This window comes from Heloderma suspectum, chromosome 1, assembly GCF_057233095.1.
Source record: "Heloderma suspectum isolate Gila_16-S chromosome 1, 16-S_ref, whole genome shotgun sequence".
Taxonomy (NCBI): Eukaryota; Metazoa; Chordata; class Lepidosauria; order Squamata; family Helodermatidae; genus Heloderma; species Heloderma suspectum.
The window spans coordinates 189041582-189058534 of record NC_139458.1 but is presented as its reverse complement, the minus strand read 5'-3'; the positions used below and the strand labels follow the sequence as shown (position 1 = coordinate 189058534).

At 45.5% G+C, this 16953-nt stretch overlaps 1 protein-coding gene and 1 pseudogene across 3 annotated transcripts in view; one reads left to right on the top strand and one right to left on the bottom strand.

The window, feature by feature from the left end:
- Nucleotides 1-294: 294 nt before the first annotated feature.
- Nucleotides 295-16758, bottom strand: LOC146358536 (protein CFDP2 pseudogene; annotated as a pseudogene). The gene is made up of 3 exons (XR_014783891.1): nucleotides 13095-16758; nucleotides 9882-12405; nucleotides 295-332 (listed from the first exon to the last, which is right to left on the bottom strand). The product of XR_014783891.1 is annotated as a protein CFDP2 pseudogene (transcript).
- The window catches only part of WIPF1 (WAS/WASL interacting protein family member 1), a 92402-nt gene continuing 88104 nt past the window's right edge, over nucleotides 12656-16953 (top strand). For both annotated transcript variants that reach the window (XM_084813322.1, XM_084813258.1), the window contains exon 1: nucleotides 12656-13346. The gene's annotated coding sequence lies outside the window, so the exon portion shown is untranslated. The remainder of the gene's footprint in view (nucleotides 13347-16953) is intronic.

Below are 16953 nucleotides of genomic sequence, written 5' to 3'. Positions count from 1 at the left end.
TGAGTTATGTCACTGAAGAATAATTGTTGGCTCAATATGTTCATGTAATAAAACTTTTGTTATCATCTTACTTTTTCATGAATACAGCATATTACATAACCCTGTCCCATTTTTGTCATCCCAATATCCTGTTTTTGTCTCAAAGAAATATGGTCATCCTACCCAGGATGGACTTTAGCTCTTCCACAAAGTGAAGAATGGAGAATTCCAAAGTGGAGGAAATATCAAACACTGTTTTCCTAAGCTCAGTCTTTTAGTGTCAGCTTTGTACTACAACGTGGAAACAGGAACTGCTTAGTCAGCTTCAGCATGAGACTCTGGGAGAGAGGAAACTACAGCAAAGAGACAAATATAACCTTAAAGTGAACACAGCAGTGGACATGTTTGAAAATTCAGTACTAACACCAGAAGGAGCACCACAGGGAATGTCTTAAAATGCACAGGGCATGATGGCCATTTGAAAATGTTCATTTTGAGCAGCAAATTCCAGAAAACTGGTCCAGAATTTGTTTGGTTTGCATTGCAGATTAAAAATCAAATATAAATTCTATTTCTAGGGACATTATTTTTTCTTAAAATTAAAATAAAATTCACTTTTATCTTCCCATATTTTAAAAGAATAGATGTGTATGACCTTTAGCAGGAAAGGAAAATGGTAGAACTTCCTCAAGAGTGGCAGGAGAGCTTAAAGTAAATAGTATAGGAAAATGCATGCAACTAAACCCTGGCAGGTAGTTTTTCACTGGACTTTTGGAACCCCACAATAGAAAAGATCTTGGGGGAGAGATGCTATCTGGAGCTGAATTATATAGGCAAGGAAAGGGTTAAGCAACACTCTTCCTGCCACCTCTCTGCTCCCTTCCTCACTGGCTTTTCCTGCATTTAGGGTTTTTCTTCATGAAGCATTTATCATATGCTCGCTTGTCTTTCCCTACTCACGGTTGTTTACAGGTTTTTTAGACGACAATGTGACTGTCCAGTTTTGCTTCTGTGTCTAAAGAGCACTTTCACTGAATTTTTTTTTAGAGCAGGGTAAATGTGGTGTTTAATTGTGGAAGAAAACACACACACGCATACACACTTGGATTTTGCATCCTTTTGTTGTTATTTATGTAAAATTAAATAAAAATAAAAATAACCCTGTGGGGTGCCACAGGGTACCATCTTGTTCCCAGTGCTACTTAACATCTACATGTACCCATAAGGGGATTTAGACTACAACATTATCAGTATTCTGATGACACCCTACTCTATTTCTCTGTAACTTCCAATCACATCAAAATCGAATCATTTCAAACATAACACAATAATCAGTCAAGGGATACACTGCATACATGCAATCAATGTCAATCCAAATTAATTAGAGGACATAGTACACTAATTATAATTGTATATATTGAGTTGAAGGAAAATATTTCATAACATCTTTTTCAACATCGTATCCTAACAAGTGTCTCCAGCATGTTCCATGAGTTGACTGAGGTGAAGTAATGTCTTTATTTCAATTAGCATAGTTAATAAATGTCTCCCAGATGCCATATAAGTTATCAATATATGACTCAGATCTATACTCCATGCTCTGTTTTTATTAGCTTTTCCATCAATTCAACAAACCAGAGTTTATTTCTCCATACAAGTAGGGGTGCTCTTACTGTTCTTTTTTCCATGCCCCACAGTTCCAAGGATGCTTCCAGGTGAGGCTTTTCTTCATGAATGAGGCCCTGCCTCATTCATGGAGTTTTACAGGGATCCAGATGTTGTGGACAAGTGGATTCAGGGGTGGGAGCTACAGTTTGTCAGGGAAAAGACCTTCAGAAAATAGGATAGAGCCTGAAAGATACTTTTCCCAGTATCCTGTTCAATGCTTCCTGAAGATGGTGCTGGGGCACAGAGAAACTCTTGCAGTTGTGGTGAAGAAGGAAGCCTTGAGAAAGCTGCTTCAGCTAGAGCATAGAACTAAGGAGCCAGGAAAGGTGTTCTGGGAAGGTGGGTTTACAAGGCTCGGATCTTGGGTCCCATGTCTTAAAGTGATTTCAGAGAGGAGTAAAAGCCAATGGGGGCAGCCAGGAAAACTGGGTTTGCTGTGCAACAGAAGTGATTTTAGCAGGATCACCAGGTTCTGTGAGCCAATGGAACTGGCAGGGATCACCAGAACACTGAAGTCCAGGGTCCATAGTGTTTTAACAAAGGCTATAAATGGACAGAGGCTCCAAGTCCAACTTAGACAAAACCGTCAAAAGAGTGGGAGAAGACTCTTGCGCTTTCTTCACACGGAGCTTTTATCCTGCGATCGAGATTACTCCTTCACAGAAGTTTGTGGACTCTTTACAGGGCGCCGTGTCCCTCCAGGGCATCTCCCGCACTAAATGCCCTTTGTTCTGTTTTTAAATAGATCGCAGATAATGAGCTATCAAGTTACCCCATTGTGTTCTGCTTCAGTTTCCTCCGTGAACAGTAAAAGTGGCAAAAAGAGGCACGAGATCAATGAAAATGGAAGACTCAGATGGGGGGAAGGGGGTGGGGAAAAAGTGAAAAAGAGAGTTGTCGTGATCCTGCATTTAAAATGGAAGCAGAAAGCCCCATTTTAAATGCTGCATTTTAGGCTGGTGTGGAGATGCCCTTGGGCAGAGCAATCAGTGATCTCAACAGAGCTCAGGATGGGCTAAATCTAATCAAGGCGGAATTTCTCTGTGCTTGTGATGCATCAGGGCGGGAACTTCTGCCCAACCAAGACACATCACTAATTATGCCACGCCCTGGAGGTATGCAACTCCGTGCCTGGGGTGTATTCTTCTCTACTCTCTGATTACTGTGCCTAATCTAATTGTGAAGCACACCATCTAGGGCAGGTGAGTGAATCATATTGCTGAATTTCCATCCTGGGTATGTGACCAGATGCTAATTACCTCATGGCAAGATTGCTTACCAAGTACTTTCTCCATTCAGCTGGACATGCAAACTGCCCAGGCCCATCTCTATATCAGGCGCCAGGCTGAACTACTTAAAGTGACAGTATCATCTCATAAGAAATACTGGGGTGAAGCGTCTTCCTTGCTCTGTACCTAACAGCCTGCCAGCAACCCCCTCCCATGGCTGCTCCCATATTTTTTCTTACAAGAAAAAAAAAATCCATTAAGCCCGGAAAGAAGGCATAGATTCACAAAGCCTTTTGATTGTTAGCACTGGGAGCCCTCTGTCTGAAAGCACCCTAAATGTGCCACAATGTGTATTTAACTTCGCTACATTACAGTGTAATGTCCTGTTTTCTGACATTGTGCCTGGAACCACAGTAAGCAGAACTTGTACGATGGCATAACAAGTCTGTTCCACACACCCCCAAGTCTTTTTTTGTCTTTTTTTTTAGAAGAGCATTTAGTTTTAAACCCCCTTTTGTTTCAAGCAAAACTAAAACAGAATGAAGTATGAGGGGAAGAAAACAAAAGACCCAGAAAGCAGTGTAGCCTGCCTATTAATGCTATTTTACGGGAAACAAGATAGGATGCTTGCGGGCATCATTTGGAGAAGCCATTGACCTTTCCACACCTCTGCACATAGTGCAACTTGAGAGAGCAGAGCCAGCAACAGCATCTCTTTCCTACTGTTTAATGGCTCTCTATTTCTGCTGCCTTGCTGCCCCTTTGCCTTGGGCATCTGTATCCCCAGAGCATCGCTGCCTCCCTACCCCCATGACTGTAATCGAGGCCATTGACAGCAGGGGAAAGAGTAAATGACAAACTCTCAGGAGATCAGTGGACATGGGGTACAGGTGGGAGGAACTCTTCCTAGCAAAACACCTCATCTAGATCTGCCAGGGATAAAGCAGTTTCATGAATGTCACTCTCCCTGAGATAAATAAGACAAACTTCTAAACAGAGGAGTTCAAAACCCAGATTTTAGTCTACCAATGGAAAGGCAGAAAGGAAAGATGGAGGGGCAAGAGTGGTGGTCTAGAAGGAAAGATATACAGCATGTACCATGTTTAATTCTTATACACGTCATAGATACATATACCATAGAAATGGAGGTCTTAGCAAGTTTCAGAACAGCATTCAAGGAACATAGAGGTGGTGGAAATGCCAAGACTGACCAATCCAACCTGTTGCCCAAAGGTAGAACCATCCATAGGAATCATTAATATGAAAGATCTGAGGTTACTTTCGGAAAGAGAAGGGAAGGGGCAAGTGATCAGTGGAGGTTGTGATCCTTTAGTTATCTATAGTATAGATAAATGTATGTAATCTGAACCACAAGTAGTGTAACTAGAATGTACGCCAGGCACATTCTGGACAGACTATTCACAATAATTTTCAAAGGTCACGTAATATATATTGGATTATATTTTGTTTTTAAAACACTCGTAAGCCACTGGGAGGGCAGGACACAAATATTTAAAGTAAGAAAATAAGTAATATTGACATACCATTAAACTGTACATCTTGGGGGGGTTTTCTTCTCGGTTTGAAATAGTCATGTTTTCAAGATGGTAGACGAGCAGGCCTGTGTCTGGCTTTTCATCTACTGCCTTGAAAACAGGTCTGTTTCATTGCTTTGCACTTGACCGTGTTGGGCTGCAGGCACAGTGCCGATGAGGAACTGCAAAGCAGCCTCTCTGCCTGCAGCCTAACACAGCAAAGCACATTCAGCCACTGGATAGTGCTGCTGGTGGTGCAGAAAACAAGCGAAAGGGGATTATGGCCAAATGCTGCTGGTTGGGCAGCAGCTTGCACAACCGTTTCTGAACTGACTTGTTTTAGGATTACAGGAGCAGTCTATCTGAGGTGTAGAAACTTGGACTCTGGGCAGGATTCAATGGTGCCCTTGCACAGGCGGTCAGATCCACCCATCCCAGTGCACACACAGACCTCCCCTACCACTGTGATGTGGCGCTTCGAGGGGCAAGCCCCCAAACTACCGGAGATGCTTGTTTCCGGAAGGGGCATGACCTGTTTGTGAAATTGAGAAATAGGTGGTGCTTTTTACACTCATCATCCTTTTACTGAATGCTTTTAAGCTGGCAATTGTGGATTTGAAACAATCATTCTGGGTAAATTTTCTGGCAACTCTTAGTTATTTAAGGCAGCCTTGCCCAAACTGGCACCCTGCAGATATGTTGGACTACAACTCCCATCATTTGCAGCAAACAATGGCCGCGCTGGCTTGGAATAATGGAAGTTACAGTCCAACACATCTGGCGTGTGCCATTTTAGGGAAGGCTGATTTAAGGGGTTGTTTATTATTTGTTCCATTTCCTTATTATGTTCTTTGCTCTGAGGATAGCGTTCTGTTGGCCCTGTCTTGAAGGGATTGCCCATCATTTATAGAGACCTAGTTCTAGTTTACTGTGGCTGTTTTATTGATTCCTGTGCTGTTTATTGCTTTGCATTATATTCTATTTTATTCTTTTAAATATTTGTATTGTATTTTATATTTTAACTGTCATATGGCATTTTAGGGTTTTTTTTAACTGTTTGTAATCTACTCAGAGACCATTAGTTTTGGGGCTGATTAGAAATGTACTAAATAAATACATAAAAACAACATAAAGTTATTGTTATTGGTGAGCACTTTTTAAAGTTAGTTTTCCTCTACCTGTTTTATTTTGTTGCTCTTTTTTCTCTTTTTTATTTTTATCTTTTAGTATTCTCGGTTTATTGAATGTATGTGCATTGCCTTGTGCTACACTCAATGTTGCATTCACACAAGCGGACTTCTGCTTGTGCAACAGACCTTTCCCTTCTCTTCTCCAACCTACAGTAGCATCTGCTCCAGAAAGTCCCCCAACCCGCAAGAGCAGATTTGGGGAGGTGTGAGGGGCTGAATGGGATGGGTGGGAATCCATTCCCCTGGCAATTGCTGCCCTGTCAGCAGACAAACACAACTGGATTTCACCCAAAGTTATTGTTTTTATTTAAGATGTTGTTGGTTTATTGCTTGATTATATCAATATTGTTTTGTTATTGATGTTTATCTAAGATATTTTAAGCTGCCTAGAGTGAGCATTTTGCCTAGAAAGGCAGGATATAAATTTTAATAAAACAAAACAAAACAAACTGAGGTGGTAATTTTTCCAGATTAACTAATGTGAAGCGCAAGGCTATGACAAGGCACAAGGCTAAAAGACTATAGCTGCAAGACTTGACAGGAAATAATGAGGATTAACTTTCCTTGTAAATGACCAGCCCTTAGTCAATTTCAGAGAACAGCTGGAGAAAACACATTGCCACCCTTTATTGTTTCCTCCTGGCAGAGATCCTGGCTCTTTAGCAGCTGCCTGGGGTGGGGTGGGGGGAATCAGAACTCCACAGGTGACACTTCCTAGGACTGCACCGTCTCCATAGCAGGAAAAGCTGCAGCTGTTAAAATTTCTGCTTGCCATGCAGCTGTTAAAGGCACAACATTCTGGCCTGGAAAGGGTTGCAACTCTCTTGATGGAAGTTACTACTTGGACAGCACAAATAGAAAATGCCAGTTAATGTGCGTTTTGGTAGTTTTAAAGGCAATGTATTTAATTTGGTGAGTGTAGATCTGTGACAATTTTAAGTATGTATAGTTTTTTTAAGGAGTCCCTCAGTTAAGGGACTGAGACATGCTAGAAATACTGGTAGGAAGCTAGTGTGGTGGTTAAAGTTTTGAACTAAGACTAGGGAAAGGGGAGGAATCCTCATGACAACAGAATGAGAAGCACATTGGAGTATTATCTGGATTTTCATGGAATCGACTTTGGTCTGTCAGGGACACATGAAGCAAGAAAAGCAGAGTGTACTGTAACTTTAAAATCCACTTTTCACAGGTCACACAGCACTTGAAAACAACATATTTCCAGGTTGGGAGTAGAACTGAATGTCATCAACCCTGCAGGTGCTGCTTAACCAATGAGAGAGGCTTGTTTCCCACCCCGTCCAGGCTATCACATTATTATCCCCAGCAGCATCTGAAGGCTCCCCATGAGAGCATCCCACCAGCGCAGTTTCACCCCATTCCAGCCAACAGTCAGGGAGTTAGAGTTCCCACCCCCTTTCTTCTTTTCCAGGGAGTAAATACACTGATCTAGCTGCTTCACCCATTCTCAGTCTGCAGCCTCTGTTGCCTGCTTTCCCCACACTGAGAATCTGTAACATCTTTTATCCATTGAGAGAACTGGAGCTCCACTGTACTAGCTATCTAATGAGAGGAGGTAGCCAGGAGCAGGAGCCTGCAGCCCCTGTATTTTGCTGTAGCCATACAGTGATACAGTGAAAACTAAAGAATGCAGGTGAGGGAGGAAAGGAGGCAGCCAGCAACAACAGCACTAGCAGAGGGAGGCAATTCCAGCCAGCACTTCCCCTCCATGCAGAGAAGCTAGGAAGTAATACAAGCATCAGAGAAGCACATAATCATGGCTCTCAAGGGGGTGGGGCTGGGAAATGGAGGCTAGTTACTCCCACTGGCAAAAAGGAAGTCCAGCATAACTCAGAAGGCACAGAAGAGCGCTCCAGTGCCTTGAGGAGTTGGAAAGGCAGGCTGTATTCTAGTTACCAAGGGTACAGCCAGGTGAAAGACACACCCCTACGCATGACCCAATCATACCGATTTTAAAGCAGAGGGAGGGGATCACAGCAGCTGAACCACAGGGGAGCTGAATTAAAGAAAAACATAGTACTCTTCAAAAGTGCAGCTCCCCCACAGGGAAACTCCGGGGTGGCTGTAGAGCAGCCACGACCTCATGTGCTGCAAATGACCTCCAAATGGTTCCAATCCACAGCAAATCACCCATGAAGCCAGGCCCCTGGGTTCAAATTCCACTTGGCCATGATGCTCACTGGGTGACCTTGGACTAGTCACAAAGTCTTAGCTTAACTTCCCTCACAGGATTGTTCTGAGGATAGAAAAGGGGGTGGGAAGATGTATACCACTCTGGGATCCTTGGAGGAAACATAGGATTTTAAGAAAAGTAGTTAATTATGGAATATACCAACATTTGGAACACAATCTACAATCCTATGCAGATTTACTTTGAAGTAAGGTCCATTGAGAGTCTCACGTGGCACAGAGTGGTAGGCGGCAGTATTGCAACCGAAACTCTCCCCACGACCTGAGTACTATCCCAGCGGAAGCCGGGTCTCCGGTAGCCGGCTCAGGTCGACTCAGCCTTCCATCCTTCCGAGGTCGGTAAAATGAGTACCCAGCTTGCTGGGGAAAAGGTAGTCACGACTGGGGAAGGCAATGGGAAACCACCCCGCTACAGTCTGCCATGAAAACGCCAGCAAAAGCGGCATGCCTCTAGGGATCAGTAATGACTCGGTGCTTGCACAGGAGGAACCTTTCCTTAAGCTCCATTGAAATCATGGGATGATTTCTGAGTGAATTTACATAGTATTGGGCTTTATGCCTGTGCTCACTTAGCTGTGAATAAGCCATATTGAGCAGAAGTTAAAATGCATATCCTAGATCTACCATTGTTGTTGTTGTTGTTCAGTCGTGTCCGACTCTTCGTGACCCCATGGACCATAGCATGCCAGGCCTTCCTGTCCTGCTCTCTCTCTTGAGTGTGCTCAAGTTCATATTCATTGCATCGGTGATGCTATCTAGCCATCTCATCCTCTGCCGTCCCCTTCTCCTTTTGTCTTCAGTCTTTCCCAGCATCAGGGTCTTTTCCAGAGAGTGTTCTCTTTGCATTTGGTGGCCAAAATATTTGAGCTTCAGCTTCAGTATCTGTCCTTCCAATGAGCACTCAGGGTTGATTTCCTTTAGGATTGACTGATTTGACCTCCTTGCAATCCAGGGGACTCGTAAGAGTCTTCTCCAGCACCACAGTTCAAAAGCATCAATTCTTCGGCGCTCAGCCTTCCTTATAGTCCAGCTCTCACAGCCATACATTACTACTGGGAAAGCCATAGCTTTGATTAGACGGACCTTTGTCGGCAAGGTGATGTCTCTGCTTCTTACTATGCTGTCTAGGTTGGCCATAGCTTTCCTCCCAAGGAGCAAGCGTCTTTTAATTTCGTGGCTACAGTCACCATCTGCGGTGATCTTGGAGCCCAAGAAAGTAAAATCTGTCACTGCTTCCATTTCTTCCCCTTCTCTATGCCAGGAAGTGATGGGGCCAGATGCCATGATCTTCATTTTTTTAATGTTGAGTTTCAAACCAGCTTTTGCACTCTCCTCTTTCACCCTCAACAAGAGGCTCTTGAGATCCTCTTCGCTTTCTGCCATTAGGGTGGTATCGTCTGCATATCGGAGGTTGTTGATAATTCTCCCAGCAATCTTAATTCTGACCTGTGATTCATCCAACCCGGCGTTTCTCATGATGTACTCTGCATATAAGTTAAATAAGCAGGGTGACAATATGCAGCCTTGTTGTACTCCTTTCCCAATTTTGAACCACTCGGTTGTTCCATCTCTGGTTCTTACTGTTGCTTCTTGACCCTCGTACAGGTTTCTCAGGAGACAGGTAAGGTGGTCTGGTACTCCCATCACTTTCAGAATTTGCCATAGTTTGTTGTGATCCACACAATCAAAGGCTTTAGCGTAGTCAATGAAGCAGAAATAGACGTTTTTCTGGAATTCTCTTGCTTTCTCCATGATGCAGCAAATGTTGGCAATTTGATCTCTAGTTCCTCTGCCTCTTCGAAACCCAGCTTGTACTTCCAGTAGTTCTCGGTTCGCATACTGCTGAAGCCTAGCTTGTAGGATTTTGAGCATCACCTTGCTGGCATGTGAAATGAGCGCAATTGTGTGGTAGTTTGAACACTCTTTGGCATTGTCCTTCTTTGGAATTGGAATGTAAACTGACCTTTTCCAGTCTTGTGGCCATTGTTGAGTGTTCAAAATTTGTTGGCATATTGAATGCAGCACTTTAACAGCATCATCTTTTAGGATTTTAAATAGCTCAGCTGGAATACTGTCATCTCCACTAGCTTTGTTGTTACTAATGCTTCCTAAGGCCCACTTGACTTCACTCTCTAGGATGTCCGGCTCAAGTTCAGTGACCGCACTATCATGGCTATCAGGGACATTCAGATCTTTCCTGTATAGTTCTGCTGTGTATTCTTTCCACCTCTTCTTAATCTCATCTGCATCTGTTAGGTCACTGCCTTCTTTGTCCTTTATCATGCCCGTCTTTGCACAAAACGTTCCCTTGAGATCTCCGATTTTCTTGAAGAGATCTCTAGTCTTTCCTATTCTGTTGCTTTCCTCGATTTCTTTGCATTGTTCATTTAAGAAGGCCTTCTTGTCTCTCCTTGCTATTCTCTGGAACTCTGCATTCAGTTGGATATATCTTCCCCTTTCTCCCTTGCTTTTCGCTTCCCTTCTTTCCTCAGCTACTTGTAAAGCCTCCTCAGACAGCCACTTTGCGTTCTTGCATTTCTTTTTCTTTGGGATGGATTGAGTTGCTGCCTCCTGAACAATGTTACGGACCTCCGTCCATAGTTCCTCAGGCACTCTGTCTATCAGGTCTAATCCCTGAAATCGATTCCTCACCTCCACTGTATATTCATAAGGGATATGATTTAGGTCATACCTGAATGGTTTAGTGGTTTTCGCTACGTTCTTCAATTTAAGCCGGAATTCTGCAACAAGAAGCCCATGATCTGAGCCACAGTCAGCTCCAGGTCTTGTTTTTATTGACTGCATAGAGCTTCTCCATCTTTGGTTGCAAAGGACATAATCAATCTGATTTCGATATTGACCATCTGGTAATGTCCATGTGTAGAGTTGCCTCTTGTGTTGTTGGAAAAGAGTGTTTGCTATGATCAGCATGTTCTCTTGGCAAAACTCTATTAGCTTTTGTCCTGCTTCATTTTGTACACCAAGGCCATGCCTGCCTGTTATCCCGGTGATTTCTTGACTTCCTACTTTAGCATTCCAATCCCCTATGATGAAGAGGACATCTTTTTTTGGTGTTAGTTCTAGAAGGTGTTGTAGGTCTTCATAGAACCGATCAACCTCAGCTTCTTCAGCCTCAATCCTTGGGGCATAGACTTGAATTACTGTGATGTTGAATGGTTTGCCTTGGATTCGTACTGAGATCATTCTATCATTTTTGAGATTGTACCCCAGTACTGCTTTTCCCACCCTTTTATTGACTATGAGTGCTACTCCATTTCTTCTACGGGATTCTTGCCCACAGTAGTAGATATGATGGTCACCTGAATTAAATTCGCCCATGCCTGTCCATTTTAGTCCGCTGATTCCCAAGATGTCGATGTTCAATCTTGCCATCTCATGTTTGACCACCTCCAGCTTACTTTGATTCATTGATCTGACATTCCAAGTTCCTAAACAATATTGTTCTTTACAGCATTGGATTTTCTTTTCACCGCCAGACATATCCACAGCTGAGTGTCCTTTCGGCTTTGACCCAGCCGCTTCACTCTTTCTGGCGCTACTTGGAAATACCTTCTGTTCTTCCCCAGTAGTATATTGGACACCTTCCGACCTGAGGGGCTCGTCTTCCAGCGTCATCTCTTTTAGCCTTGTGATACGTTCCATGGGGTTTTCTTGGCAAGAATACTGGAGTGGGTTGCCATTTCCTTCTCCAGTGGACCACATCTTGTCAGAACTCTCTGCCATGACCTGTCCGTCTTGGGTGGCCCTGCATGGCATAGCTTATGGCTTCACTGAGTTATGCAAGCCCCTTCGCCAGAACAAGGCAGTGATCCATGAAGGGGAGATCTACCATTAGATCTGTTTAATAAAGGAAGAGCTGTGCAGGACTGGGTCAAGGGGCCTCATCAGCCTTCCCTAATCTGCTGCCCTACAGATGTTTTGGACTTCCACTCCCATCAGCCTCACCCATCACGATCAGAAATGCTGGGAATTGTAGTCCAAATCATCTGGAAGTTACCAGGCTGGGGAAGCCTGCCTGGTCTTCCACAGGCAGCCAACCACAGAAAAAGCAAAGGTAGCCATGTTGCCCAAAACAAAAATTTCCAAAATCCATCCATGTTAGTGTAATACAGGGATGGGGAACATGTGGCTTTCCAAGATGTTGTTGGACTGCAACTCCTATCAGCCCTAACCAGCATAGCCAAGTGTGAGGGATGATGGGAGTTGTTGTTAAACAATATCTGGAGAAGCACACATTTCCCTTGACCTTTCTTAGGCCCATCAAAAGATCAGCTTTTGAGATCTCTTCATCAGGCAAGATGTTACAAAAAGGTCAGGACAGGCGGGTTGGGGAATCAGAGAGAGACCCCCAGCTGCGTGCTGCGCTGCATGTTCAGAGTCCCAAGACGAAGAGGAGCGGTCTGTTCCACAGCTTGCGTGATGCTTACAGGAAGGGCCTGGCTGCAGCTGCCCCTAGAGTTGCTGGGAACATGAACCTCGCAGCAGCGGTCGAGCAACTCAAATTGCCCCTTCAGGCTTCCCTTTGAAGCCAAATCCAGCTGCGGACGCCTCCCGCTCCGTTGTCTTGCATGCTGACTACTAGAAGCACACCGAGATGTGCGTTTAAAGAGAAAGAAAGAAAGAAAGAGAGAAAGAAAGAAAGATTGCATATAAAATAAAGCCCAAACTAGAGCCAGGATCCCCGTCTTTGATGCGAACGTTTGGTTGCTTTTGAGCTCACGTAGCTGCGGGCTCACGTCGCGCCCGCGCACCAGGCCGCACGCAGGTTGCGACCTTTTGTTGCGCGGCGCAGCGCCCCGGGGCGAAGGGCAGGGGGCGCCTCGGAGCGGCACTGGGCGTGCTCGCACGCTGCGCCATGCTCGCTGGGGCGCCGCGGCGGGGAGCAGCACTTGTGTGCCGAGAGCGGAGCCGGGGGAGCGCGACGCAGCGCCGGCCCGGGCGGAGTTCTCCCGCCGCCCTCCGCCGCCGCCGAAGAGCTGCTCGCGGGCTGCCCCCCAGAGGTCCCCCAGGCCCAGGGCGAAGAGTCCCGCTGCACCACGCGCGATCCGGGCCTCCTCCCTTTCCCCGCCTCGGACGTAGAGTAGGTAGCGGAGGCTTGTGGCAAGGCTCGGCCGATTTCGGAGCGGGCGCCTCGCCTCGCCTCGCCCCCTGCCCCCGGCCTTTCCCCCTGCTTGACCCCCAAGGCACGGCTGGACCGGAGGAGGAGGAGGAGGAAAGGGCCTGCCGAGGGGCGGGCCTGCCGGCTCCCCCGCCTAAAGGGTTACCATCTGACACCGTCGGCAGCCGAGTCCCGCTGGCTGGCTGGCTGGCTGGCTGGCTTTCCCTCAACATCTGGAAGGGGTTGGGCAGGGGAGGGTTTCTTCGTTGTGGCTCGCTCCGGAGGGGCTTTAGCCATTGGCACCTCCTGAATGGCTCCGGGAAGGAGGAAAAAGAGCGAGTAGGAGTTTAGGTTGGCATTCTTCACACTTTAAAAAAAAAACCACCACCACCAACAGCACACAATTAATAATCACGCGGTAAGTTCGTTCGTTCGTTTGTTAACGTGAGATTCCGGTTGGTCAAGGGGGCTGTAGCGGAGCGATCGCCCCGGTTGTACTCTCGCCGCTCCTGCTGCTTGCTTCGATCCGCTCGCCCCGAAGGAAAGCCGAGGGGAGGGGGGGCACCCGAGCCCGTGTTCGCCCCCTGCCCGCATCTCCAACTGCAGATCCCGACGGGCCGGTGTCCCTGTTGCTCCTCGCTTTCCGTCGGGGAGGAAGCGCGGGCAGAAGCAGCCGCTAGTCGAGAGGGGTTTGCAAGTGGGAGCAGGGCGCGAATGCCCTGGCTTGGCCACAAACAGGCCACCGTGTCCGAATCGCCCCGAGATCCCTGCCTCGCTTTAAGTGCCCCCCCCCCCGCACACACGCACACACTGGGGCGTGACAGGAGAGACTTCTTTTTTAAAGAAGTGCGTTGCTGTAAACGAAATGAAACAGCAGCGCGGTTCCGGCGTGGGAATCCGCGTTAGCATCCCCGATTCTTGCCGATTTATTGTCTCAAAAAACAAAAAAAATCTAGCGTAATGTTACATTCCCAAGGAAGTTGCCCATCTAACCTAGACGTTTGCGCCTGCTTAAGGGCCCCTTTCTTGATACCTTCTGCCACCCTGGCATCTGTGGATGTTGGCCAGAGGATCTGTGTGTCTGGAGAAAAAGGAGAGAGAAGTTAGGGTGGGTGGGAGGCCTGGAGAAAGCTGGTAGCTGCTCTCCCAGCTCGGATATTTGGTTTTGCTTTCCACTGATTGCTCCCTGCACCTTGATCGCTTGCTAAGGAGAACATCAAGGGGAGCAACGCAGCCCTGACACCGCAAATGGACCTTTGCTGGCTCTGCAGAGGACCTCGAGCGTGCCGCGTTGGAGTGAGCTGCAACTCGCTTCAAGTGAGAGGCTAGGAACTGCCAGCAAGCCAAACAGACAAACTGGCCCGCTTGCCAAGTTGCAATAGACGGTGCTGTTTGTGGAGCTTTAACTTCTTAATGCTTGATTTGCCAGAATGCCTCAGATTTTCTTTGCCTAACACAAGTCATTTGAACTTCCTGGTTTTTGTTGGTGGTGCTTTCTAAAAATGCGCTCATGAATTTTAAGTCCATGATCTGCAAGCTTTTCCCATAAGTATCTGATGCTTGCCATGACCTCCTGCAGTTGCCTGTCACCAGCAGATGTTAGCAACTGGGTAGGAGCCAACGGCCACTGAATGCCTCTCCATTTTCTTTTCCTTCAAATTAAAAGCTAAGCATTTTCCTACTTGCACATGTGTACAGATGCTGGGGCTGCAGCCTGTTGGCGCACCTGCTTTGCATGCAGAAGGCCCCAGGATCAGTCCCCAGCATCTCCAGGTGAAACCAGGAGAGTCTCCTGCCTGAAACCCTGGAAACTGTCCGTCAGTGTAGGCAATACTAAAGTCAATAAACTAGCCGTCTGACTCGGTATAAGGCAGCTTCCTATGTTTTATAGATTTATATTTATTGTGTGGTTTATACCAGGGGTGGGCAAACTTCAGGCTTGTGGGATCTACCCCCCGCCCCAACTCCTAGATCGACCAACTGGACCTAGGGAAAACAATTAAGGAATTCTGAGCTCAGGGATTTGTTTTGAGTGCCAGAACTGAATGGAGCTCACAGCCCTTCCACAGGCACTCCCGGTTACCCCAAGCATCTTATCATTTCAGCAGTATAATTTTAGGCATGGGAGGGGGGTCGTTTTGTTGATGCCACTGTTAGACAATGGAAGTCAAAAATCCTTGCACATCTACTCCAAATCACCCAGGGATCTACCTTCTGTCCGTCCCTGGTTTATGCAATAAGATCTCCAGCTGTTTTTGAAATGTTCCCCTTTGGGAAGGGTTCTGAAATGGACCAGACAGACAAGTTGTCAGCAGATGGGTTGCTCCCATTTTCATCAACACCCAAATGAGCTGGGCCCTGTTTCTAGTATGCTAAGTGACTATCAGATCTCCGGAGATGGGCTTCAGGCCTAAGCAATGAGGATGTAGCACAAAAACCTGTGAGTTGCTGTGACTTAGGCTGCAATCCTATACACTCTTACCTGGAAGTAAATCTGCTTGAACTCAGTGGGACTTCTGAATAGACACTCTTAACTAGGTATGCTGAAGAATTATGCTTCCAATAAAGTGGAAACAAACCTGTTTGAAAGAACAATAAATAGGTGCATGATAAAAGAAAGAGAGAGAGAGAGAGAGAGAGAAAGGCTGCAGGAAAAAAGGAAGTGGGATGAGTAAATGATGCAATTAACTCTTTTCAGCAAGTTGTATTGTAATTTCCTCTTGTTTTGTTCTGTTTTCTTTCCAATTTCCCACCCTTCCTTTCTTTGCTATTGCTACTTTTAGTATCAGTGCATATCTGCTTGTGGTTTGTCACACTACATTGTCTAGCTTCGTTTCTTGCCTTTTCTTGGCGTGTACCTGTGTCCTGAATAAAGGTACAAAGCACAAGAACAGAGGTGCTGAGACTAGGCTGGGGCCTATTTAATTGATTGATTGTTCTCCCACCTTTCTGCCAAAAATGGTGCTCAAAGCGATTAACAGTAATAAAATACAGGTTGAAAACATAATCTTAATTAAACATAGCGTATAACAAATCCATAAAAACGTACTTGGAAATACAACAATAAAAGAAATAGGACACAACCACTTCGAAACCCCTTCAGCAGCAGATCAGCTTACATGCCAGAGACCTGTCTGGATATTAATGGCTTTGTCTGGTGGCAGAAGGACAACAGGGAGGGCGTCAACCTAGCATCTCTCAGAAGGGATTTTCAGAGCCTAAGGATGGGCTTTGGTTTGATTTTTAAAAGGTGAACATCTTGCGGTACATCTTGAGGTACTGTTGAGAAGTGACTTGTAATGCTAGTCTATGCATGCCTGCTCAGAGTTCAATGCAACTTATTCCCAGGAAAGTGTGCATAGGATTGTAGCCTCAATTTTGTATGACTCACACACCTTTGTGTCTACAGGAGGGTATTGGCTATTTTCTTCTTTACAAGGATAATTGATTTTCAGCCATGGAAGGAAACTCCAGACTCCTTCTCTATTACTATTTCTTTGTTTTTTCCTCATTAAATTTTATTTTATTTTGGAATAAGGTTAACAAAATAAAGGCAATAAAAGGAATGTACATCATAAATCAAAATCACTAAGGGAACAAAAGAATTCACTAATTATAAATCTTAGTCTATAACAGATATGCTTTTGGAACATCTACAATAAAACGACCTAAGTGGGAGCTCAATATTGAATGAAAGTAAAAATACAAGTTCAACAACATATAAAAGGAGTATGTGTAAGTGTGTGCCATTTTGTGTGTTTATGCGTATTAATCAGAAAAAAAACCCCAGGTACTTTGTTGGAACTGTTGAGTGCCTCAACATAGGAAATGAACGGAATGGTGTCGTAATATCATTCTTCAAGTTAGGATTCCTTGCTCACTGCACTTGCTGAGTAAGTTTATACATAGTCATATCACGGATGCAATGAATATGAACTTGAGCACGCTCCGGGAGAGAGCGCAGGACAGGAAGGCCTGGCGTGCTATGGTCCATGGGGTCACGAAGAGTCGGACACGACTGAACG